Here is a 25,464-nt window from a genome sequence, read left to right on the forward strand (position 1 = left end):
GTTTGCCACATCTGCATATCAAATCACCATGTGCATTTCACACAGCTTTTTTTCCGGAGTCAACAGTTTTTATTCATCTACCAGATGTGATGGTATTACGTGCCTAACTTAACTAATTACGCTTGCGGCTGACATCTTGACAGGGCACTCTGGCTTGTCATTCTTCAGAGACCTGTGTATTGAGTACATTTTAGTTGTGTAATAGGTAACAGTAACACAGGAAATTGTTTGAGCAATGTGTTAAAAAACAAAAAGTGCAGTCCTCCCACTGGGTTACTTTTGGATTTTGCAATTTGGTGTGCTATTTGCACATTACAGAGGCTGTTTACCAAGTTATCTTCTGACAACATACATTATATGTTCTCCTGCTCTGAATGACTGACTGGGTTGGGGCAGGTATTTCAGGTGATCTCCATTTCCCCACTCCCCTCGTTTGTGGGAATGCATCAGCCTCAGGCCAGGCCCTGTGGCCAACGCCCCGTAGACACCCTAACCTGTGTCACGCACAGCCTTTGGCCGTGCGCAGTGGCCAATCCCCAATACACCTAACCCAGCGCCACACACGGCCTCTGGCTAGCCCGGCACCAAACCCCCTATAATGCACCCACCTCTCACGGCCTTCGGCCATAATTGGTGAGGGTGGCTCACCCACATATTAGGCAACCTGGGAGAGGGCCATGCAGCTCTCCCTCCCTGGCCCTATTATGGCGCTGGGACCCCATCTCCTGGGGCCATACAATAACTAATACGGGAGGAGGCCAAGCTGCCTCCCCGGGACTGATTTCAGCCCTGGGGACCCCTTCCTGTGGGGCCCGGTCAATTAGTAGAATGGGAGGGGGAGCTGTGTTGACTCGCTATCAATTCTAATTCTCTTTCAATTTGAAACTTAGGGCAGTATCTGAAAATGAGGATGAGAGTCTCTCATAAATGATTGTACCAGCTACTTCAGTGCTAGGATGTCAGATGCATTGCCTTTCTCTCTGCATTCTCTGACCAAGTACTGTTCCCTCAGCCACGGCCCTATGTAGAACTCCTTTAAGCCATTGTTTTAATGCATGGGCCTAGTTCTCTTCATGGCCATTTCTACACATCGTATAGGGAATATGTAGGATTTATAACATTTCATATTTAAGCCTAAAAGTAGTCCAAACTGTCTATGGTTTAGTGTGATCCTATATTGGCATCACTGTAATACGGGGGTCTCCAATCTTTTCAGTAATAGGGGCTACTTATGTTCAATTAAAATCATCCTGTGGTACTAATATTACTAGTGTTCTAATAGCGACCACATAACAAAAGAATTCATTAGATATCACTGCAGTGCAAGGTTACCAGCAGTAATGTAAAAAGTCCTTGGCAATTTGGAATGTTTCTACATAACAGCCAGAACTACAATGCTGACGGTACCAAGGTAACACAATTCGTATTAAGTCTCCCCAACGCTGCAAGATTGATCATTAAAGTATCAGCTTTAAATATGTTTTGGAATCTGAGTTTTGAAAATGCATACATTTTCTTCTTGAATACATGTTTCAGATTTAATGGGCATATAGCAGTTTAACCAAGCTAAAGCTTCTACTTTATTAGGCTGCAGGGCACACTGAACAGCTACCTATAGGTGGGTGGTGAGCTACCAGTAGCTCATAAGGTAGTCATTAGAGAAGCTTGCTTCCATACAATAAACTTTCGTCCTCGTATGGCAAACATACGAGTCTCCCTGTTCTTAAGATGCATATGTTTCCCCCCCACCAAACACACACGCTATTCACAATGCTCCCACGGCCAAAATCAGTGAGAATAGCGACACCCACATAGGGTTCCTCTTCCGATGTGAAATTAATTGGAAGTCCCTTGGCCAGTCTGGGCCCTTGCAGTCAGCATAGTATATAGCAGAAAATCTATTTCTCTGTTGTGTTTCCTAACCACATTCTTGGTAGCATTCTGACAACGCATTCCCTATTGACTGTTCAAAAGCCTTCTTTGCACCCACAACAAGTACTACCAGGTTTGTGGCTGAAATGGCATCACCTTCACCTTATGGAAAAGGTATCTGATATTTGGGGAGTTGTGGTGGTCTTGGTACAAATCCACATTCATTTCGGTGGGTGAAGGTTGGCACCACCTTAAGTGTACAGTTTGCACTGACTTTATTAAGAATTTTCTATCCAGTGTTGAACATTGAAAGCCAACTGTGGAAAGTTATTTTGCTTGTGTCTCACCGAGGTTTGAAGACGGATACTATCAAGGCCTCCATTGCTGTAACTGAAAGTTCCCCCTCCTGGTGCAGATCTCTGTACATACACATCATGAATCTTAAGTGGTACAACATCTTAGTTAGTCATAAAATTATGTTTTCTAGTCCATCACCTGTAGGTGTCCCCCCTTTCATAAAATCAGTCATTGCTTTTTTAAGGCTTTATTTAAAATATGTCAGGCAGGATCTCCCACCCTTTGGATTATGAGTGACCTAGGCTATAATGCGCTCGTAAAAGTGCTCTCTGCCCCTCTTTTGGTATTCAGTTTTGAATAATATTTGAAGAACACCTGATTCATGTTCAGTTGTGTGTTCATCTCTAAACCTGTGCTGTCAAGGACATTTGTTATCTGCGTTCTTTTTGTTCAGATTTAATTAGTTAGGCCAATAGTCCTGTCTCCATTGCTACATACTTTTACCCCAATAGTGTTTGTAGTCTGGCCATCAAATCATTTTTAATAGTTAGGCATCTTTGCCCAGCTCCATGGTTTATATCTATAGTCAACTCATGGGGGTGCAAAAACACGTTTTCCAAGGATCACTTCTCCGGGCCAAATGTCTTTTGAATTCCATATTCTGCCCTACTTCAGTGTCCCTTTATAACCATCCGTTCTGCAGACATGTCGGAAGTGCCCCATGATAGTCCTTAAAATGGTGCCTGGTCTTTTCCTCTATTTTGTGTTTAAAGACTGAGTCCCGTAATGCTTCAGCTTGGAGTTTTCAGAATGGAGGGTCACTGTTTTACAAACACCCCAGTGTAATGGTAATTGTGAAATGTTATGGTCTTATAGGGTCCTAAAAAGGTATATAGCATAGGTGACCAATGGGTTCAGAGCTGTAAATCTTATCCAGTGGATCTAATTTATTTGGTTTATATCTATAGTCAACTCATGGGGGTGCAAAAACACGTTTTCCAAGGATCACTTCTCAGGGCCAAATGTCTTTTGAATTCCATACTCTGCCCTATTTCAGTGTCCCTTTATAACCATCCGTTCTGCAGACATGTCGGAAGTGCCCCATGATAGTCCTTAAAATGGTACCACTGGTGAGGTGGGCAAAGGGGAGTGCTTAACACTGTTGTAATCTCCTTCCAACATACGTCAGTAAGTGAGCAGGGTTTTCCATAGGAACAGACAAGGAATGATCAATTTTTGATGCAAGTATTCTTATCATTAGTAAATCACATAAGGCATTATTAAACCTATAGATATATCACCCATTGTGATCTATTTGTGTCTTGGAGCAATGATAGGTACCCTGGCCACCACCTAAATCAAAGTAGTAGGCCCCTCATTTCTTTTTTCAATTTAATACTTTAGGATTTACATGTGTCTCCTGTAAGAGCATATGAGCATCCCAGCTCGAACTCTGTAAAATGTATGTTGCTTGGTAGCATTATTCAATCCTCACACTATCCATATCAGTATTGAGTATTTGTTTAAATAAGCCATGAGTGGAAACTAAAGCTCTCTGATTTGTCACCTTTAAAATGCTCCTCTCCTCCACCTTTTGTGACCAGTTATATTTTGTTAGTACTGCCAAGCTTAGCATTAGCAGTGTAATGACGTTTCTTTAACCCAGTATCCTAGACTAATAACAGACCCACCTGAAATTGCCCTGAAAAACACCCCCACCCCCAAGGCAGCGAGAGGAGCAGTGGGTTCCTGCCTATTGTAAGAAACATGTTTCCTACATCAAAAAGGTTGATGATGGTTGATGCCCCTCTCGTCGACATCCCTCTTTATAATATTTTAATTTTCAGAGTTCTATTCCTTTGACTCTTTGAGTTCTCCTTTGAGTCAGAGGGTTTTTCCAGTCGACCTTCTGTTAAATTGTGTGCCTACAATTTATATCGCAGCTTCCATCTCCATTCATGCTTGGTTCGGGGTTAGCCTTCCTGTTGTCCTGGGTCTTGCTGTTTTTTAACTTCTTTTGGGTTATTGTTCTCCTGATGAGGCCTGACCTTCTCAACCAGTGGCATACTGCTCAGCTCAATCCTAGGGTTTTTTAGGGTTGTCAAAGAACAGTGGTTTGCTGTTCATCAGTTCTTTAAGGCACACAAAGAACAAGAGCATGAAGTGCTCTCCCAAGGCTCTCCTCCTGCATTGGAGTGCCAGAAAGGTAGAGTATTGCAGTTGCACTGCAAACATGTCATTCAAAAGGCATGCTACAACTGGCATTGGGGCTACTCCAGGTGACATGCAGTTACCCCACCCCTTTTTCTTTCCATGTATAGGTTGGACAGTCCCTGTGGTACAGCTTGCTGTTCCAGTCACTCTACAACAAGGGCAACCATGTCAGATCTGTCCAAGCACCCATTATATTGTTGCATCAGTATCAGACTGAACCTTCTGCCCTGTATCCTAGTAAGCCAACACGCTTGGTTAGATCTTTCACTTATTCCTGTCACCTGTCAGAGTACTGCTTCAAATCGCCCAGTATGCCTTCTTTATTTTTACTCTGTCCTGTTGTTTCTGTTAGCCTTGTCCGGCAGACCAATGTCCACCGCCACTGACTCAATCTTATTTTCAGGTGCTTCCTTTGTGGCAGCCCATCATCTCCTTCCTCCTTCAATATGTGTCTTGGTTGGTGTGCTAAATAGGGCCCTTGGATAGTTCTCAGACCTTCGGTTGATCTGTTTTTTTTTATTGGTTGCAGGTTATGTTTTCACCATCTTCCTTGTTCTCACTATGGACACCTTCTTACTACTTCAAGCACCACACTAAAGTAAAATGCAGTTCAGTGCACAAAGCCAGCCTGCTATTGCAAGAGAAAAAGAACATTAGTCAGACTCTTCTCACCTCATTCACCTTCTGTCCCATCCAACCATTGTGTCCAGACTTGGGCGTGAGATTCCCCTCAAATCTCCAAGGGTTTAGTTTATTCCATTATCTCGGGGCATTCTTTCTAAAAGTCACATACAGTTGATGGTGGAGTTAAGCTTAGGATTCTTGACAGACCCCTGGCGTGTCTTTTTTCTATTAGGAGCATAGTCCATGTCAGAGCCCATGCAGCCTGTAAGTCTGTATCATTCCACCCCTTCCACCATCGTCTGCAGGAAGCCAGGACAATCTCTTCTGCCTATAGCATCAAATCCATCCTCAATAAAAGCTTTCAGGCCGCGTGGCAGCCCACTGCTGTCTTGTAGTAGTGTCCCTTGCTAGGGGCCATCAGGAACGATGCTGGATTCACCTCTCTACTGTGTCAACTAGAGGCACTGGATCTTACCTTTCAGATGGTGTGGGTCTCCCACCTACACCGCAGCGATAGCAGGTTCTGCACGTCCATATGTGGGACGGTTGTACTCTTGGGCTCCGGGCCACAAGTCACGTGGGGACACTTGTCAGAGTCTCCTTGGTGCTGCCTTCCTGAATGCTGTAGTGGCAAGTCTCAAGGGTGTGATTTGGCCAATGTGTTCTGCCATATCACTTCCTCTGGGGCCCAATGTGCCTCACGTAGTTTATGGACTCATTAGCTTTTATGCAATATCAAAAAGGACAGTTTTCTGAATGGAAGATGCTTTCTGCTCTGGGCAGCCATCAAGGAGCACCTGGGAAATCTTCTCACCCCATCAGCTGCTGGCCACGCCCTCTTTCCCCAACCCAAGCCCCCTGCTCAGTTCCTGTCAAACCACTGCTAGGTCTTGCTGACATGGAATAATGTTATTCATTATGTTAAGCAGATTTGTAGAGTGCACTATCAACCATTAGTTTATCTTGACTCTGAATAATGTGTGAGATTCCATGTTAAAATACATTGTATAGGTCTTTACTACAGTGCAATAACAAACCACCCTAATATGCATCTGTAACATGAGGTTTTCACAGTGAATAAGTCAGACCGAATGTCTTTGCCGTAACTTTTCATAAAAATCAGATCAGGCCTATGGCATATTAGGTTGGCATTATTGGCTTATCACTATAAACAATTCTGTCATTCTATATTGAGCATAAGCTGTCCAGAAAGGCATAAAGATCAATACAATCATTCATTTGTATGGAAGCACATATCTTTTGCTCCTTTAGATGCTAGAGTTAAGTGACTCTACATGCTGACTGAACCAAAGCCCTTCTCAGTATTGATAAATTGATCACATAAGGCCTAGCATCAGCGCTCCACTGTCAAGCCAGATCTAAAATAAAATAAAAAATGGTGGAGCTCAGAGCTTTTATCAGTGCCAGAAGTCGTGCTGGGTGCATTCAGGTGGCTCCATTGGCCGTTTTGCCACCTGGAATGATAGATACTGTGTTTACTGTAAAGGCACTGTCTGCACTGGTGACATTGGTTCTTTTTTTTCCCTGAGACCCTGCAACCTGCTCCTTCTGCTCGTTTCCTGTATTTTTGTAACTAGTTTAGTCACAGAAAGTTGTTGTTGCCTAAGACCTGTAGTTTCAAACAGGGGTGGTGCCTCCCTTGGGGCGTTGCCCCACTCATATTTTAGCCCCTCCTCTGAGCAACAAACTACTATCATTTTAGTGTTTTTAATTAATTTAATTGTGCCTGCGGCCGTCAGCCTTCACCATGAGCCGGTTGCATGAATAATCATGAGTGTCTGAGGCGGGTCCTAAGCCAGTGCACTGAGGGAGGTCGGGCTTAAGTATCTTCAGTCATTAGACACTCATCAGCAAGCGCACCTGGGCCCATGTGCGCATGTCGGATTGGACAACTGCCTTTCCCTAGCCATCCTGACATGCGCACTCAAGGCATGCTCTCAGTCTCTCCACCTGTGCAACAGAGAGCCAGGGTGACTCAAAGCCGCAGTCCCCAGTGTCCGTATGAGCGTAGAGATTGCCTGCCCTGGCCAGTCCAGGTGCGCTGTAGCAGCAGGAGCAGCATCTGGATTGGCTTAGAGGTGCAGTATTTTGGTTACAAGGCAGGGCCTCTGCTAGACTTGTCTCTGCTACAGGGTGAGACAGCGCGGTGTGGCACGAAAAGCTTGTTGCTTGCATTTGAGATTCCTCAGCACTTCAGGTAAGCAAGTTTAACAGTTGAGTTGGCAGTGGAAAATACACAGTGCCAAAACACACCGGCATGTGGCTAAGGGGACGCTTCAAAGCATGTGTGAGTTGCATTTAAATTATGTGCATAAAGCAGGGAATTGAGTAGGCATTAGAGGACTTCGCTAAATCCCCAAGTACACGCCTCGCAAATGTTATCATCTGCTTCCTAAAGTTAAGCGGCGCTTCGATGGAATGGGGACGAGACACGTTTAACCGGAGTCTTAATTATTTAGCAGAAAGGGTTAACTGCCCACGCGCGCTCAGAAGTTCCTTTCCACAACCAGTGTCGTGACACACAGCAAACTCTAGAAGTTAGGTCAGAAGGAGACCAAAGGGCCCACAGCTGAATGCGTGCTTTGTGTAGGTTTGGTTAGTAGATTGTCATTAACAGTATGTTTTTGTTGTTCTCCAGCGATGCCAAGTGTAGGGTTTTCACTTTTCCTCCTTGTAATTTCCTCTGCTAAATAGAATACAGACTTGTCCCGCTGTGCCCTTTCAGATTCATCACGTGTGCTGTGAGACAGCAAAAGTGTTAAAAAAAAAAAACACATGAAATACTCACTAAAGCTGAATCCTCCGGGTTCCAGGTTTGAACCCTGCTATGACCGTGGAGCGCTGTTTCATGTCCCCCTTGAAGGGAAGGAGCAGGGTTAGCGGCACTGGTGGTAACCAATGTCGGCCATTGCAGCTACACGAGTGCGCCTTGAAACCTGCCTTGGTAGGAGTGGTGAAAGAAACGTTGTCTTACATTTATTTTTTAAATAAATGAAAATTCTGCACATTATAGCGAGTGAATGGTTAATCAATATACTCACCCGGCACTGGCAGCAGGGAACGTCTGGTGGTTCTCTGCAGCTTGTATGTGTGAGGCCTGTCTAGCACCAAGGCCCGATGGACTGTTAACTTTATAGGCCCCGAAAATAAGCATTGGTTCTGGTTTCCATACTGTAATACAGCTTGGACAAAAATATTACACATATTATTAAGCTGTTTGCTTATGAATTGGTTGGAGTGAATGTATAAATGACTGCTCCAGTGCAGCGCAGCACCTAGCACAGAAACAACTGGAAGGAACCTTTCCCTGGCTCTTCAAGGCCGGTGCCGCCTTTGCTTTCTTTTGAAGGTTTTTTATGAGCGTGCCTAGTGCCTGTAGGAGCCGGGGCGTGGTTGTTGCGAATTATCCTACAGCATGCCATTTATCCTCAATTCTAGGCTATCCCAGTGGATTTTAGTTGTTTCTGAGCCCCGTTTATTTGTAGTCATCAACCTGCGAGGCTGGATTTCCATGTAAATGTTGCTGCCGTGCCCCCTGCGCCATGAGTTATTTATTTGATGTACTACTTTTTTTGAGGAACTGCATAAAGGCAATGCGGGCTGTGTGTAATTTTGACACACTCCGAGACCTGCCTCAGCTTTATGCCCAAAAATTCCACCGGGTGACCTGTTCAAAATGTCCAAATCTACCAAGCATCGTCGCTGCAAGCTCAGGAGGCCCACTTGCTGCATGAAGCATTAGCTCCGCCCCTGAAAGCGCTGCAGCCTTTGGCCTTCCTATTGAATTGTTATGCCCCCTAATTTACGTGCACCTTGGCCGTTATAGGCGCTACGTGCGTGATTGTTGATGGGCAACAACTGGCACTAAAAGGTCTGTCAGCCAGTCTGGGTGCCTTTGAAATATCTTCTTTGCTGTGGTTTCACCGTATGTCATAGGGCGATTTCATTACTCCTTGCTGAGCTATGCTGTCCTGATTTGTGTCAACACAGAGGCTGCTTTATTGACGCAGAAAGTGACATGCATTGTTGCCATGTCCAGGTCACATCTTCCTGTAAAGAACCACTGCCAGTATGTTTTGTGGGATTTTGATGTTGCAATGCAATTTAATTACTGACTCTCTTGTCTCAACATCCGTTATAACGTTCTGTGGTTATAGTGTATAAGCAGCTACCTACATCCTTATCATATGAATTTTATTTATGGATGTCATAACTTCACTTTCATAATTGCTTTTTTAACCTTCGTCCTTTCTCTTTACTTAAAAATGCACCATTTGTCTATTCTTTTTTCAAAAAAATTTCAAGGGAGACTCCCCCCACCATCCCCTTTATGATAGTCGGGCTCACTCATGACTGGTCACTCATCCAGTACTTTTATGCCCCACCACTTTCAAATGTCACCAGCCGCCATGTGAGCCCTGTAAGAGACATTGTCCGGAACTGCCCACATGCGGTGTCTGGGTCTCAACCCGACACAAAGGCCTGTGATCTCCGTACCCAAATGAATTGATGGAGGAGGCAAAACCATTTTTGCCATTTTAGTGCTCGAAGAGAAATTCAGAATCATGCTCATTGTTCTGGTGGTGCCAGAGTTTTCCCTGTGTTTGTCTCTGTCAAGGAGAACAGTCTCACAATTCAAATTAAGAAGAAATTAAAAATTCTTCTGCATTGTTCTTCCTTTCCCATAGAAAATCAGATTACACAGCTATTATACTGATAGAGGTATCTGACTTCAAGCCAATGTCGGTGATGCAGCATCACAAAGTTAATTGTTGTAGCACAGCAAGCTGATGTGTTGTAGCTGTTTGTGACATCTTGCAAACCCCTAGAAGCTGTTAGAAGTGGGGAAGCTCCTTAAGTATCCCTGCAAGCGTCATTGACACATTTGCTGACCACGCAATTTTTAGTGGTTTTGTGTTTGAAGCAGTTTCATCACTATCCGCTTTCTAGGCTACCTGGTCTAGATGCATCAGCACTATGTAGAGCGCGGGCTGTGATGCTATAGTGTCTGTCTGATGGCAGCAATAGCAGGTCCTTGACATCATCTGATTTCTGTTGCAGATCTTATATTAAGTACATTTGGGAACAGAGTGGTTCAGTTTCATTCAGATGAAGACATCCGCAAACAAGGCTCAACTACCCAAAGATTTACTATGATTGCGGCTTTGGACTATTTGGACGCTGGTGATCTTAAATTCTCTGAACCATGCCCTAGAACTGAGAAAAATGATTAATCCAACAACTCAGATGTGGCCTTAGTGGAAGATTTGTAAAATGCAAGCAGTTTTCATACATACCAGAGGGGGATTTCCAAGAAGGTCATTAAGAAATGTATAATTCCTTAGGATGTTTTTTCTGAAAACAGCAGCCCCCTTTACCTTCCACATAGAAGAAAGCCAAGTTGATCACTGAGATATTTGCTCAATCAGGCCAATTAACAGAGGGCCTTTTTGGTATGGTGAGCAACAGTATTTGACAGCCTACTCCATGGGCAGGCTAATAGAAAGTCTTATATGGCCCCTAAGTTAGCAGGTTCTCTTAGGAATCAAGAGGTCGTAGTGGATTCTCTGCCAGGTCTAAACAAAAGTGTTTCTCAAGTGCACCATAAAGCAAGCTAATTAAAAATCGGGATAGCTCTGGGTAGAACGATTTCCGATCGATACATCTTCCTTCTGTTTCCTCACCTTATGGTGGGAAGATCTCTTATGGGAATGTTACATGGAAGTGGACCCACCTTTTGGGGAGGGAGTTGAGTTTGCTTTGGGTTGTCCATGTAGACGTTAGCTAAATCTAAAACACACTTGACGTCACACTCCTTGATGACCTTTGTGTCCCTGAAGTCTCAATTGAACAATTAAAACATTAATGTTAAAAATTATTGATAAAACTTACATCCTGTGTTTAATTTTGTACATATTGGATGATGCTACTGGTTCATGTGCATGAAATGCACTGCTTCTTACGGCCCTGAAATTATGCTTCAAGTCAGATGGGTTTGCATACTTCCCTTGTTAATATAAGGTTATTCTTTGAACTGAAGTTTATTCAGAAAAGCTATGTATACGTATTTTTGGCATGCCCCAAACAATTCACTTTTAAAATCCCTCTGTTAATTTCTGGCCGTATATCTAAGGTTGAATGAATGAATGACAAATTTATTGTTCAGTTAAATACATTTTACAATTAAAAACACGTAAAGTGAAACACTTCATTAGTTAAGACCACAGTTCAAATCCAACTGCCCTTACGTTTTTAACTCCTCAAATCCGGTGACCATGTCTACATCTATGGCAGTTACCACAAGTTATTTTATTCCGTTCTACATCACATTACAATACTAAGCTAGAATAAAAAAGTGTAATCAAAAGAGTGTTGTCGATAACAATTGCACCCATGATCTTAAAGGCTGACTGAGTATGCATGCTTAGTGCATTGCTTTAGCAGGTACATTACATTACAATACAAGGCTAGAGGAAACCAGTTCAAAAAGAGCGTTGTCGATAATGATTGCGTCCATGATCTTAAAAGCTTTCTAAGTATGAGTCGTTTGTGCATTAGCAGGGTACAGCGCTAGCTTAAAGTGGATGAAGTGCAATTCAAGAGCATAGTCGATACGGTTATAGCCATGATCTTAAAGATTCACCAAATGAAGGTGCTTAGGGCATTAGCAAGTTATAGTGCTAAGCTAAAGTGAGCAAGGCGCACTCATAGTGCATTGTTCATACCAGTTTCATCCATGATCTTAAAGGCTCACTAAGTTTAAATGCTTAGTGCATTAGCAGGTTACAGTACTGGATTAAAGAGGACAAAGTGCATTCAGAGAGCATTGTTGATGAGAATTGTATCCCTGGTTTTAGGGTCTCAAGAGAGTTAAAGCTCTAAATGCAATAGCAGGTTACAAGGTGCTAGGTTAAAGTTGGTAAAATACAATCGGATTGTGGACCGTAAGCGTTGTGTCCTGTCACTGCAGATTTTACTTAGCCAGCTTTCTTTCTGCCAGTGACATATATTTCAAACATTTCCCACAGAGCCCAAGGTCCTCTCCTTGAAGACAGATCATCACTTCCTGTCGGCATGTGCGGGTTCCTTTCTTTAGATAGTGGGATTTCAAAGGTCTTTTTCTCTCTGTTATCAATACAGGGCATGTGCCAACAATGTGGCTGATGTCCTCTCTTATGTAGTGGCACAATCGGCATGAGGTCACAGTGGTTTGTCTCAACCAGGCAGGGGAGTTACAGAAAGTATTAAATTGCCCAGTTGTTATCTCAGCAACTTGAGCTTTGTCCTCAACCCAAACGGTTCTCCTAAGTACGGTTGTGGCTTCAGGAGACCGCATGGGTCAATTGCCATCCAAGAGTGTGATCTTTAAGTCACTGTTGCTTTGGCAGTGAGGGAAGAGAGCTTCTTCGCTGCTGAATTATTACTCTAGCAAAAGCAGCTTGGGTGAGGATTACAGCCCAAAGTTGCTCAGTTTGCACTGTATTTAGAGGCAAATTTAAATATTTATGTGCCCGGGCATTACCTGTTTCAGATATGGCTCTCCACAAAACATTACTTAGCGTGTCTCCTGGCTCTTTTTTAAGTTTGTAGCAGGTTTTTAAGTAGGCACGAAAACTGGAAAGGTTCTGCCTCCGCAGCCCAAATTCTAATCTTATATGGGCCAGAGAGGTATGTTGTGGAATGCTGAACACCCGCCAGTAAGTGCCAGTAGGAGCATTAGCAATTACTTTTTCTGCTGTCCGCCTGGGAGCTTCTGCTCGGTATGCTGATGAGGGAGGGAATGTTTCGGCCATAACTAGTAGTAGTAGTGGTTGGAGAGACAAAGCTTTTAGCGTGTTTCTTAAGGAGCAAAAGGCAGGCGTTAGGGTATTACTTTTTCTTAGTATTGAATGACTGTGCATTGTGCAGGAGCCTCTTGAATCAAAGAAACCCCCAGATACTTGTATTTTTTCACTGATTCCAGGGTTGGGCCTTCCAGGTGGAACTTTGTTGGTGGGCTTCTTCTTGTGCTGACTAGCATTGTTTTAGTTTGACTTGGAGTCCATGCTCTGCCGCATAAGTTGCTGTGACATTTATTAGCTTCTGTAGGCTAACCGTTGTGTAATTGATCAGTACTATGTTGTCGGCATACAACATGTGGGAGACATGTAAACCAGACAATGTTGGGGCATGCAAGTTAACTTCTGTCAGCGTGACCGGATCCTCGGGGTTTGCGCCTGATCCCAATATGTCCACCTCTTGGCAGCTCCAAACTCTACTAGCCGTTACAGCACAGAGTTAAAGAATGGCCAAGCGGGGGATGGGGTTTAGGTTGGGATCAGCGGGGAAGGAGACCTGTGGAAACAAGAGTTAAGAACACAATAGCAAAGTTATTCACATTAATCTTCATGAACTTTGTTATAAATATCTATACTTTGATAACATGAGAGATCAAAAGCTTTTCAATAACATGACTTTTTAGTTCTGGATACCTGGAAGTAAAAGAAGGATTACGCAGACTTTTATATAAGCGTTTCCAGAATAACATCTTATGCACTGAACATGGAACTCTCTCAAGTTAGTTCTTGGAATAGCAACTATGTCATAACAAGAATCAATTAACATATTAATTCCCCAAACATGAACTGCAAAAGACTCATGAATGATACTATAAAGTCACACTCTGTTTTGATTTGAGTTTCAGGATTCAATTGCCCAGAAATTACTATGCATCTTATTGCCAAACTGTACATCAAGATTCCAATACCTGAAATGATCGCGCACTCTGCTGATCTGAACTGCAAGGGTTAATTGCCAAGAATGAATCGCACACACTGCTGCCGATTCAACCATCAAGATTCAAATGCCAGGAAATGATCGTGCACTCTGCCGATCTAAACTGCAAGGGTTAATTGCCTAGAATGAACTGTGCACACTGCTGCCGATTCAGCCATCAAGATTCAAATGTCAGGAAACGATCACGCACTCTGCCGATCTGAACTGCATGGGTTAATTGCCAAGAACGAATCGCGCACACTGCTGCCATTCAACCATCAAGATTCAAATGGCAGCAAATGATCGCGCACTCTGCAGATCTGAACTGCAAGCGCCAATTGCCAAGAAACAATTGCACATGCGATTTAATCAAAAGACCAAAACTCGAAAATCTCTGGAAACGGAGTTGGGGGGCCTACCCCGACCTCCGCCTTACCACCCTGCTTGAGGGATCACCACGGTAATGAGGACAGGGCCTGGAAATGTCCAAGTAGGCCTCCGGAACAGGAGCCCTGGAAAATGCTGCTGCTCTGCACTGGGACCTCTGAATAGTGAGCACGTGGAGCTGGGCTGGGTTCCTTAAATAGACCCAAGCCCCGCCCACCTGCCACACCCAGCCAGGCTGCAGGAAAGGCTTGAAAATGAAAAATACATTGCAAACAGTATTAAAGACATTTCAAGATAAATACCTGCAATGCAAAAAGTTAATATGCAATATCAGTACACAATGCATGAATTATTACATTGCATAAGGTTTGTCTCTTTGCATTATGTTGCCCGTAGAGCGGGCACTGTCCTGGTGTTGACAACTTCATTAAGAATTGTTGATAGGTATGCTAAGTGCAAATTGAACAGGAACGGGACAAGAGCACATCTTTGTTTCAGGCCATTAATCATTTGTATTTTCCTTGAAACAGTTGTACCAGAGCCCAGTTTTATCTGTGCCCAAGTGTTATAATGGTTGGTTAGCTTTGAGGAGCGTTGGAGAGATACCCCAGTTCAGAAGTTTGCACCAGAAAGTGTTGCGCTGTACACGTTAAATGCAGAGCGAAAGTCTACAAAACAGAGGTGGAGGTTCTAAGAGCGCTATCTTGCTTTATCAATTAATAAAGTGAGTGTTAAGATGTTATATTTGTATTTGTTCCTGTGTTTTAATAAACCCCATTTGATTCACTGGAACTAGTGAGTTTTCTGCTTCCCATTCGGTCACTTCTGCCAACAACATTTTGGCAAAGTATTTTGTCTCCCCACCTAACAGAGTGATCAGCCTGTAGTTTGACAGTAGTGAGTAGTGTCTTCTTTACAGCTTTATATTATGGATCGGGGTTATGATCAAACACCCCCCTCCAGCTGCCAGGTATGACCTGGTGGAGAAGGACGTAGTTATCAAGGTGACATAGTTGTTCGGCCCATTATTGGAGATTTTCTTTAAAGATGGTCTGTTGGAGGCCATTGGGGCGAGGGGCTTCTTCGTGGTACCCTGAAGAGATTTATTTTTTTTACATCATCCGGAGTGATGACTTTATATGGTTGTTTGGCCGTCTTATTTGATGTCTCTTTCAGGGTTTGCAGACACAGTCTTGCTACCTCTGACCTTTTCCTGCAGATAAACATATCCTGCTTCTTCTGAAATGTTGGAGGAAGCAGGAGTAGGCCTATGACCTTTAGCTTGGTTCACCAGTCTCCTGCCAATATTGATCTGTTTCCGTCTTGGCTGAGTTTTAGGTTGCTTTTTTTGTATAGGAGTCTCAACTTGGATAAGGCTGTCTTCCATAATGTAGAGCTTGGACTGGTTCTAAGTAGCCTAGGTGCATAATTTAATTTATTTTTTGCTATAGCAGGCTGAGCTGAAGGCCACCTAGGACAGTCACCTGGTAGAGTTTTTATTTTCTTGATAAACTCACTTCATCCCTATTTCTGGGTGTATATCTAAGGCAAAAACTATATTATTTCGATTATCATATCAATGTATAGTGTTTTGAACAAAGAGAACAAGAAGCCATGAAGGACAGCTGTGGGTTATCCTATACCTCATCTCCCAACTATGGAAAATTAACACGTGTATATTTTAATGTGGGTGGTTGATTTGGGCAGAGCACCTTCTAAAGTGTAAAATACCCACATTGGAAAAATCACAAAGCAAATCTAGTATAGTGCATCCCTCTTTTGGTGACCCCAAAATTTGCATAGTACAGGATCCATCCCATGTCCCTTCCCACTCTAATTGCAGTGTCTCCCATGCCCTCTGTGGTGTTACCATTGTCCACTTTATTGATGATATCTGTTCATCCCTTTCTTTCTCAGCTGACCGACCTACCCACAGCACAATGGACAGCCTCGTATTGAATCTTCACTTGTGTTGGATGGTACTTGCTTGTTTGCTTTCTGCATTGTAAAACGCCTCTGTTTATGCATAATATCAACATTGTGGGTTTCTTATTGTTTACTACAATGGAATGGAATGTTTGGCTGTGGAATTTAACTTGATGACATACAGGGGGACAAAAAGCTCAGTACTTTCGGGGTTCGGGGCTAACACTTTGCATAATGGGGGTGGAGCCATCATCTGAGGCCGAGTCAAAATTATTTGTCGGTATCCCTTCGCTGTTCTCATACAATATGTCAAATGAATTGGATGTTTCAATACAATATAGAGCGTTTATTTAATTTAAAGGTGCATAAGACCAATAAGATTAGTCTCCACATCACAAAAAATAGCGTTTACAATGGGTTTAGGATTCTTTCCCAAAACATTTTCACAGAATGAATTACAAATGTTGAATTCTAAGGCACGTTGATTCTATAGACCTGGTTGGAGGTGAACTTTTGTGTTCTTGTTTTGTGGCAGACATTGGCAAATAGTGAATTATAAGGCACGCTGGGACAATAGAAAATATTTTAGAAGATGTGTGGGTGCCTTACCCCAAATCAGATTTTGGAAAAACTGCTGGTTATCCGCAGTTCTTAAATTATTATTCTATTCATACGACATTTACTAGCATACAACACCTTTATATTATTTGCACATTTTACAAATGCCATACTAAGAGAATTTCAGAGGAATTTATGTGTGAGGTGAGTTACAAGCATAACGAGGTTCTTGCTTAAAGAATGTTTAAATTCATTAATGTGACTATTAGTAGGAGTGGTTGAGCTAAATAGAAAAATAATTTTAAAAAAAGTTTTGGACTAATATGAGTATTTATCAAGTGAGAAAGAGAGATTGCTATATTAGTAAATTGGTTTACCATGTTGTAGCAGGCAGGGGTGAAGGCACAGTGTATAGTCTTGGCAATCCTAATTCGAATTCAGTTGATATTCAGAGGCAGAGTACACAATTTGCTTAGCAGGAAATAGATATTCCAAGAGAGTAAAAACCTGCACATGATATTTTCCATGACAACCCGTGCCCTTCCTGCTAACTGAACATCCACCTCCCACTTCATTAAACAATGGTTAAGTACCTTACATTATTAAACTTGATGGTACTTTTCATCCTATTGGTTCTCCTTCTTATGCTAACCATTTTCAGCTACTGTTACATGCTAAATTAAAATACTAACAAAAGACTCATGAAAGATCAGACTGTAGACAGTGTAAAGAGAGGGCAGACTTCTGTCTCTGAAGGGCTCTATCTGGCTTTTTCTAGTATACGAACAAGAACCCAACCCTACAGTGATGGTTCCAGCCCTATCATTTCCTTCTTTAGCCCTTTCATAGGAATTCTAGTAGCTTTATGTTTATACTAGCTCGGGAACGCCTATTTTGTGGACCCCCTATTGTATGAAAATGTGCAGAGTGGCTGCCATATCTTCAACTTCATTCAGGGATACAAAGCCCAACTCTCTCCTCCTATTAGCGCTCAGTCTGTTTTCTAGGCTCTCAGTCTTGGAATCCTTATGTGTCTTGACCACACAACGTTGTCTAGGAGAGTGCCATTTAGTTGAGATTCTTAATAGAGCAAGTGTCCAAGGCACTCCATTGCAGTCACTCTCTTTTCAAGGGTTCCAACTCTGGTTTTGGAGCCTGCAAACCTTGAGGCAATGTTCCAGGCATTTCATATTGTTAATGGTAAGTCCCTCACTTTGGGTCAGTTGGACAGCCCTTGTGCTGCCCTAGTCCTCTGGCATGTCATGTGAGGCCTTTGGCAATGAGGATTTCTACTGACAGAAATCATGCCTGTCCCAAATAATTTTAGATATTTGCTCGTTGGGGTGCAAAATATGATGTTGCTAGGAATGACAACAGTCTTAGAAGTGGCCCAAATGATAGTTCTGGGCCAAGCAGGCACCTGGTTTAATATGTGGCCTCAAATGACCGCTTCACCAATATATTTCAGTAGGCAGAAAACCCTGAGCTTTGGACCTCTTAGCTTGTCTCAGACTGTACCACTAAAGCCTCCCCCTGGGTGCTGCATGTATCAGTTTCTGTTCCCATACTGGTCGATGGAGTGACGGAAGCCAGTCAGACTGGTATATTGAAGGGACTCTGGGTGCACAGGCCTGGAACCAGCTGCACTCGCTCAGGTCTGTAATTTGGTTGATAAGCTTCCCCAGCTTCTTCTGGATCAGCGCCGCAGTTGGACACCCCACTAGGGTGCTGCTGTTTACTTGTTCACCTCCTCTGCACCATTTTGATTGCTCTTCAGTGGGCCGGCGCCCAGTTTCTCTCTAATCCAGGCCCTGGTCGGCAGAATCCATGGTCATAAATTATTTGTTCGTGCTACCCTTTATTCCTGCACTCATTCTCAACCTTGGCCAAGTAATCTAAGGCCTGCTTTTGCCATATTTGGTCCCACAGTGGGAGCATCATGTGAAACTTGGTAAGCAGACATTGGTCCTCACAGCAAGCCTCATCCCCTACTTACTAATTGAGATACAGTCTAACCAATGGAAATTTGTACCAGCGAAGTAAATTTAAAGCCGTAGATGTACAAATGCAGCAATGTATGTACATTTTTACCAATTAGTGTACATTTAGAGACCTAAATGTTATATTTGTAGTATGCATGCACAACTTTACGTTTATAGGAGTCAACTAAACATGTTGAAAGTGACCATATAATAAAAAAATATATATTCATACAGGAAAAATGCAATATTGCATGCATATTCACTCTGCTAAAAATAGAGAAAGTGCACATGTCCAACAGTATAACAATTTATGGTGTGCCACATAACTCAGTCACTATCACTGACATAATTTGAAGGTTCAAGGGGAGCTTAGTAGTGCAGTGGGTACAGAAAGAAACAGTGCAAAGATTATTAGCGCATCACGCAAAACATGTATTTTTGATGATGCTTCCTCCATTACATTCCACCACCCCAGGAACAGGGCCAAATGTGTTGCTTCCATGTGCAATATGGCATTAGTTTGTGCCCATTGCTGATGAAGCAGTAAGGCAGCTGTATATCAGTCAGGATGTGTTTCGATAAAAAATAATTATGCTTACACCATTGACTAATATATGAATGATCACAAAAACGTCACAACACACCATAAATGCATTGTTGAAAATAAATTAAGATAATTGTTTAAAACTGTAATTTACCAAATGCCCTATTGCTCTCTCAGCGGTACTAATTTTGTCATTGCCAAAAGGATGAAAGGCTGAGATGCCCCTGCTGACATTTAAGCTGTGGCCTGCAGTTTGAACATAGGTCCCTGCAGAAGGTGCAGTACTGCTGCATGAGTACATAGACTCACACATGGAGCACGTGCCGAAGCATTATGTACTATGATGGATAACTGTTAGTAAAATGCTTTGCTGCTGAAACATGTGAGTTGTAGGTCACAAGTTTGAATCGGGCAAGGCAGCCTTCCATTTTTCTGACTTGAGTAAATTGATAACTATCACACTGTGCAATAGCAACACCTGAAAGTTCCAGCACTTAGTAACGCCAGAAGTGGAGTGTGAAGCTCTGAATAGAAGAAAAAAAAACAGCAAAAAGTATTTTAATCCAATTTCAGAATGCAACATTTTGTTTGTTCACATTTTTTATTTAATGCCTGCCTTTATTTACATTTGTTTTGGAATATAAAGTCCTTGTCAAATAGTTAGTTCCATATCACTGTGTGGGTCCCTTGTTTGCCTAACGTGAGGTGAGCAGTCAGTCTTTTTTGCAGATGGTGTATTTGTAATTATCCTGCTGGTTTTTTTTGTGTCTGGGACTAGGATGGACTGTGAAAACACCATCTTTCACACCTAACCCCAGACACTCAGCTTTAAAAAAGGGGGGACGATTAGAAAGGAAACAAAACTACAGCAATCACAATATCAGTAATTAGTGCCTGCTCTCTGTGAACAAGGGCACCTATGACTGTACACGGCTTTCAGACCCATCAAGGTGCCTAATTCAGCAATCTGGCCTGCAGCACCAGTGCAGCTTGGCGAGAGGTGGGAGGGGGGGGTTAATGCCCTTTCAGGTCAATGGGCGTGGCTCACCTGTAGACATACCACAGTTCAGAAAACAGTAGTGCAGGCTTTCTTGTGAGACAACCCATCATATGCTGGATTGGGTTAGTTTGCCAGCTCTTAACAGCACAATCACTCTGTAGTGGATCCAACACCCTGCAACATTGAATCTCATGATGAAGAAGCTCCACTAGCAAGGTAGAAGCAGAATGGCAGAAGTCCACTACGATATCTGTTTCCTTATTAACAAAATTAATCTATCTCGAAACCTACAAATCTAAAAGACTTACTATAAAAACATAAAGAAAGAGAACGTATCTGTAAATTAAAAAATATATAAACAAGTGTTAGTTTAGGTGGAGGGATTCTCACACCCTCCTAGAAATGTTGTACATCTGTAAACTTCGATGAATTGTGTGTAAATTACCCTCATTTCCACTTCTCCATTCCTTGATATTTTACTTTGGTCCTCCTGTACTTCAATAATGCTCTTTAGGTTTAACCATTCCTCGGTTAAAGTCCTTACTACGTTCACACTCACTACCTCCAATCATGCAGTGGATCTAGATCTTGAAACCCCTTTACTTTGCTTACGAAAATCTTTTACACAAACCCACTCTTCAATCCCGATATCCCCCCAACGTCTTTAGGAGTAGATCTGTTAAATTCATAATACTTTTAAGCCTTCCCCTGAATATGCTCGCTGTTGGAAAGATCTGGTCGTTCTGCTGTTCAAAATTATTTTACACATTTTACACAATTTGCATAACTTGCATTTTGGTGCCCTGCATCTTAAAACTTTCAAAGGACTTACCTACACCCAATATCTTACACCATCAGCTGCAGTAAAGCATTTTTGTCTTGTTCTTCAGAGTTTTATCCCTTGACACAGGAGATCTTGACAGTTGATCCACTCTTATGTTTTTCCTCCTGGAATGTGAATTATCTCAAAATTGTATTGCAGCTATTTTGACGCTAACCGAGTGATTCTAGGTGTACAATCATGTACTGCACCCCCACTGAGAGATTTGTGGCTAGTTGCTGATGCACGTTTATCACCCCCATACAGAACTCTTAACATTTTCCACAGTCCGTCAACATACTAGCAACTCCTTCTGTATGACTTAACGTTGTATTCCTGGGTAGCTTATCGTTCTTGAAGCAAACCCACATTTTTTTTCTTTTCTCACCATCTTTTTGTGATAATATTGCCCCAGTCCTGTAATTGCGAGCAACCTCCTTTTTATGGCACACAGCGTTTGGGCCAAATGCGTTCAACACTTATCTTGATGCTATCTATTTCTAAGTGGTTTGAATCCATCTTCATCTTTAGGATGACAAATGAAAGTCTTCCTTTTCCTTAATACACTCCTCGTGTTCTCTGCTTTGATGATTGTCCTTTGAGTAAAGTTGGACTAGATCTCTTGCAAGCCCAAAAAGAATCTAATTGTGCCTTTGTTTTTTTATTTTAGACTTGGAGACTCTACAGTGGCATCTGCTAGAGCCCGACGTAGTTCTATTCCCTGGTCAGATAACACGTCCCAGATAGTTGACCTCGTTCTTCACATATTCACATTTCTCTATATTTACTGTGATTTCTGTTTTTTGTATACTATTCAGCACCACAGATAACACCTTCTCATGATCATCATTGTTTTTCTTGTCTGTGGAATATCCTCCTAGAAGGCGGCTGCTCCTTCAACTCATCCCTCCCCCAATATTTTATACAATAGTCTTTGAAATACTAAAGCAGCAGACATCAATTCAAATGGAATTGTGTGGAAATGAACCATTCCAATAGAAAAAACAAAAAAACATTGTAGTGTCTTGGATCAGGTTCCACCGGATGGAAAGCTGAAACCAGGTCTATTTGACTAAAACACTTTCCTCCACCAAAAGTTGTGAAAATATCGGCAACTCGGAGCAGTGGATGTGAATCAACACAAATCTCTTGGTTTTAACTCCTGTAAACTTGAAGGCAGGTGTGCGCCTCATGTTGGAAATATAATTTAGATTTCTTTCGTATCTGTCCACTGCACGCCAATCGCTTCTTCACTTTGACTGGTCCATCCCAGTATGGCAACCCTTCACGCATTTATGCTTGTGTACATCATCGCGTTGAAACAATGTCAGTGGAACAAATGCTGCAAGGCCCGATGAGTGTGTGAAATGCAAAGTCTGGTAGTGGTGCAAAGACTGAAACAGTGCCTTTTAACACAAATCTCCAGTGGTAATTCGGCCAGTTCCTGGACTCGCGTGAAAATCCACAGCTAAAGTATTGTAGTGTTTGTTGTGAACTTCCTGGGCTGATCAAACCACGCATGTTTGTTGTATTTAAACCGAAAACAAAATGCCGTTCAGAAAACAGGTGCTTTATTTTGGAAAACCCATCATAAGCAACATCAGGTGAAATCACCGGCTCACAACAGCCAGGTTTACTGAAAAGCGAGAAACATCATGTCAAACGCCACTACATTAGTGTCATTGTGTACTAATGTCTCTCTTTTCCCATCATGTGTTGCATTATATAGGCATGTTTTCTTTTTTGCCTAGTCGTGGTGGTGTTATTTTCACAGTGGGATAGTCGGACACACAAATTTGCTTTCTCTAGTGTGGATAAAATACTCTCATGCCATAAATGTTTGACTTTTTTAATAAAAAGAAATAGGCAGTTAACAGCGCTTCAGGCCCTGGTTTCTGTTCCTCTCTTTTGTCTCATTGAGTACAGAAGGTATAAGTACCGTTTCAAAAAGCCCTTGTGCCTTAAACGCATGTTTTGTAGCGTAGAAAGCAGCATGCTTTCCTTTTACATTTAACAGATGATGTCCCACATATATTATGTTTGCATACCCCTTGTAGAAACATTTTTAGTTGCTGGTCTTCTGCTCCCCCCTCAGGCTGATAAATTGTCTGTACACAAGATAAGCATTACATTGCTCATCAGACAGATTAGTGGGTATGTGTGTACAATCGTTGGCATATTTTACATCGCTGCTTGACTTGTTTGAAAAACGAAACCACTTGGTTAACCAGACTTAACAAATTGATCAACAAAGATTAATTGTCTCGGGTGTTGCAAAAGCAGTTTTCTGCAGATGGTGCTGTCTGGTGTATCATTTGATGTGAGATGGTGGAGTTTTTCAAATTATTTCTCTGGGACTGCTTCGGGTTTGTTGCAGTTTAAGGGCATCCATTCACACTCAGGTGCTGCACAGATGGCAGAACTGAGTTAATATGGAAAAATGAGAAACAAGTGACTATTTAATGTAAGGAATGCATGTTCTGCATGGCAAGTAGGTGATGCGATTGCATACAGGAAGCCCAGCCAGATGGCTGTACGTTAAAACACATCGCTCCTTGAGAGAATTAAGTATAGGCCATTTGCTCAAATTTTCTGCAGGCCTGCTGCATATCACATTAGGGGAAAGGGAATGAGAGATTAAGTGTTTTATTTATTGCAAGTGTTTATAAGAAGTTGGCAGATCTGAAGGCCTAGTCTGTTCCCCATATGTGCAGACCTTGCTTTTTTACAAACAGGCTATTACTTAACATTTAAGTGAAGTGTGTGTTTTTGTGAGAAGGTGCGCGCACGTTCCAAAAACGTTCTTATCGGGAAGTTACGGTTGTTTACTCAGAAGAAAAATAAAGTTTGTCACAGAGAGGGAAAATCCCCTCAAAATGTACAATTGTAGTTGTAATGCAAAACCTAAACGCACTGTGATTTGAAAGTTATAATACGTAACTATAACTCCACCCTTTTAAACCATCTAAATACTCCCCTGCCCCATTGACTACCTGCATACATTTTGAAACAAAGAAACTGACCAAACATCGTCAAAGTTGGCAAATAAAAAAAAAAAAACATAGCAGCAGAGTCACTATCATCTGGGCATCTGCCATGCAATCCGTAACACAAACATGCACAGAGTTGCAAAATACTGGGTCATAAGGATTGATCGGCGGCCCTTCCCTTATTCATTAGTGTTTGTGAAAGTGTGAGAAAACAAGAAAAAAATGTAGCGTCGTATAATAGCCGGTGCTGCAATAAGCTTAAGAGGACAAGTTCAGGTCACCCACTAATTCCGTGGCCACGGAGGATTGTCTCGGTCCTGCCGCTCCAGTCATTATACAGAAGACATAACTATGGTTGTGTGGGTCTCGTTCCACTTATGTATAATCCAAACCAAACTCCAGTCTCTGCCTCATCCATCATGCCCTGTTTATTTTTGAACTTCCATGAGAATGTTAACGTAATCAAGTGAAGTGGAGACGGTGCAGTGCTCAAAAAGTGCAGAGGTGCATTATTTACAATGATCCATATACAGCAAAGGGATGTCCGAGGATTCTCAGTAAGTGAATTTTACGCAATACAATTACTGGTTATTATGTACAATATGAGTAATCAGACAATCCCAATAAAACAGTTGACCTTTCGATCCATGTAATAATTCAAATGGGTCTCATCACGACGCATATGCTGTCTGACCTTACACCTCCAAGCAGCCCATGTATGTACTCTGCTGGGGTACAGCTTAAATTACTGCCTGCTTCAGTACTGAAGAGAGTGCACTGATTGCACTAAATTGCGCCACACAAGTCGCCTACTCTGAGGGCCGTGTCCGCTCTCAAAGGCCCTTGCAGACCATCGTCAGAAGACACCATGTTTCTGCCACTCATACTCATTTACAAGGGACAGTTTTATTTAAGGTCTATATTGAACCGTAGAGGAAGGGTCACTACCTCCATCTCGAACACAGACATTGGCAATAGACAATTGTGCTCTTTTTTCCCTCAAGAATCTTCAAGAATTTGTCTGTTAATGTTTCTTTAGGTGTTTGAAATTCTTCACTGGGAGGCACCACTTCCAAGAGTCTTACTGTTGGCATTCTGTTGATGCGACAGGTACCATCTCCCTTGCCAGAGGCTGCTCAAATTCCCCTTTTTGCCCGCAGTCAGCTTGTCAAAGTCTATACTATTGGGCAACAAAGACCCAATCCACTTGGTAATGCCCTTGTTGTATCTTAGTGTCCTTGTTGGGGGGAATAGCCACACTCGTTATGGGGAAGGCCTAACACCACTCACTATTAGTTTAATAGAATTTTATTGAGTATATTATTCCCAATACATTATTAGCAAGTTCCCATTGGTCGGAAATAAATTAAAACAAATGAGTCTTACCATAAATAAGGTGGAAAAAAAAACCAATATTTTCTTTTTCTTTTTGGTCACTCTTATATTGAGGCTCCATATATAAATCCTTTTCTTAT

At 42.2% G+C, this 25,464-nt stretch overlaps 1 protein-coding gene across 1 annotated transcript in view; it reads left to right on the plus strand.

Moving 5' to 3' along the window:
- AGPS (alkylglycerone phosphate synthase) overlaps positions 1 to 25,464 on the plus strand; it is a 605,536-nt gene that overhangs the window by 249,632 nt on the left and 330,440 nt on the right. The gene's annotated exons all lie outside the window — the stretch shown is intronic.

The sequence above is a fragment of the Pleurodeles waltl genome, chromosome 3_1 (genome assembly GCF_031143425.1).
Source record: "Pleurodeles waltl isolate 20211129_DDA chromosome 3_1, aPleWal1.hap1.20221129, whole genome shotgun sequence".
NCBI lineage: Eukaryota > Metazoa > Chordata > Amphibia > Caudata > Salamandridae > Pleurodeles > Pleurodeles waltl.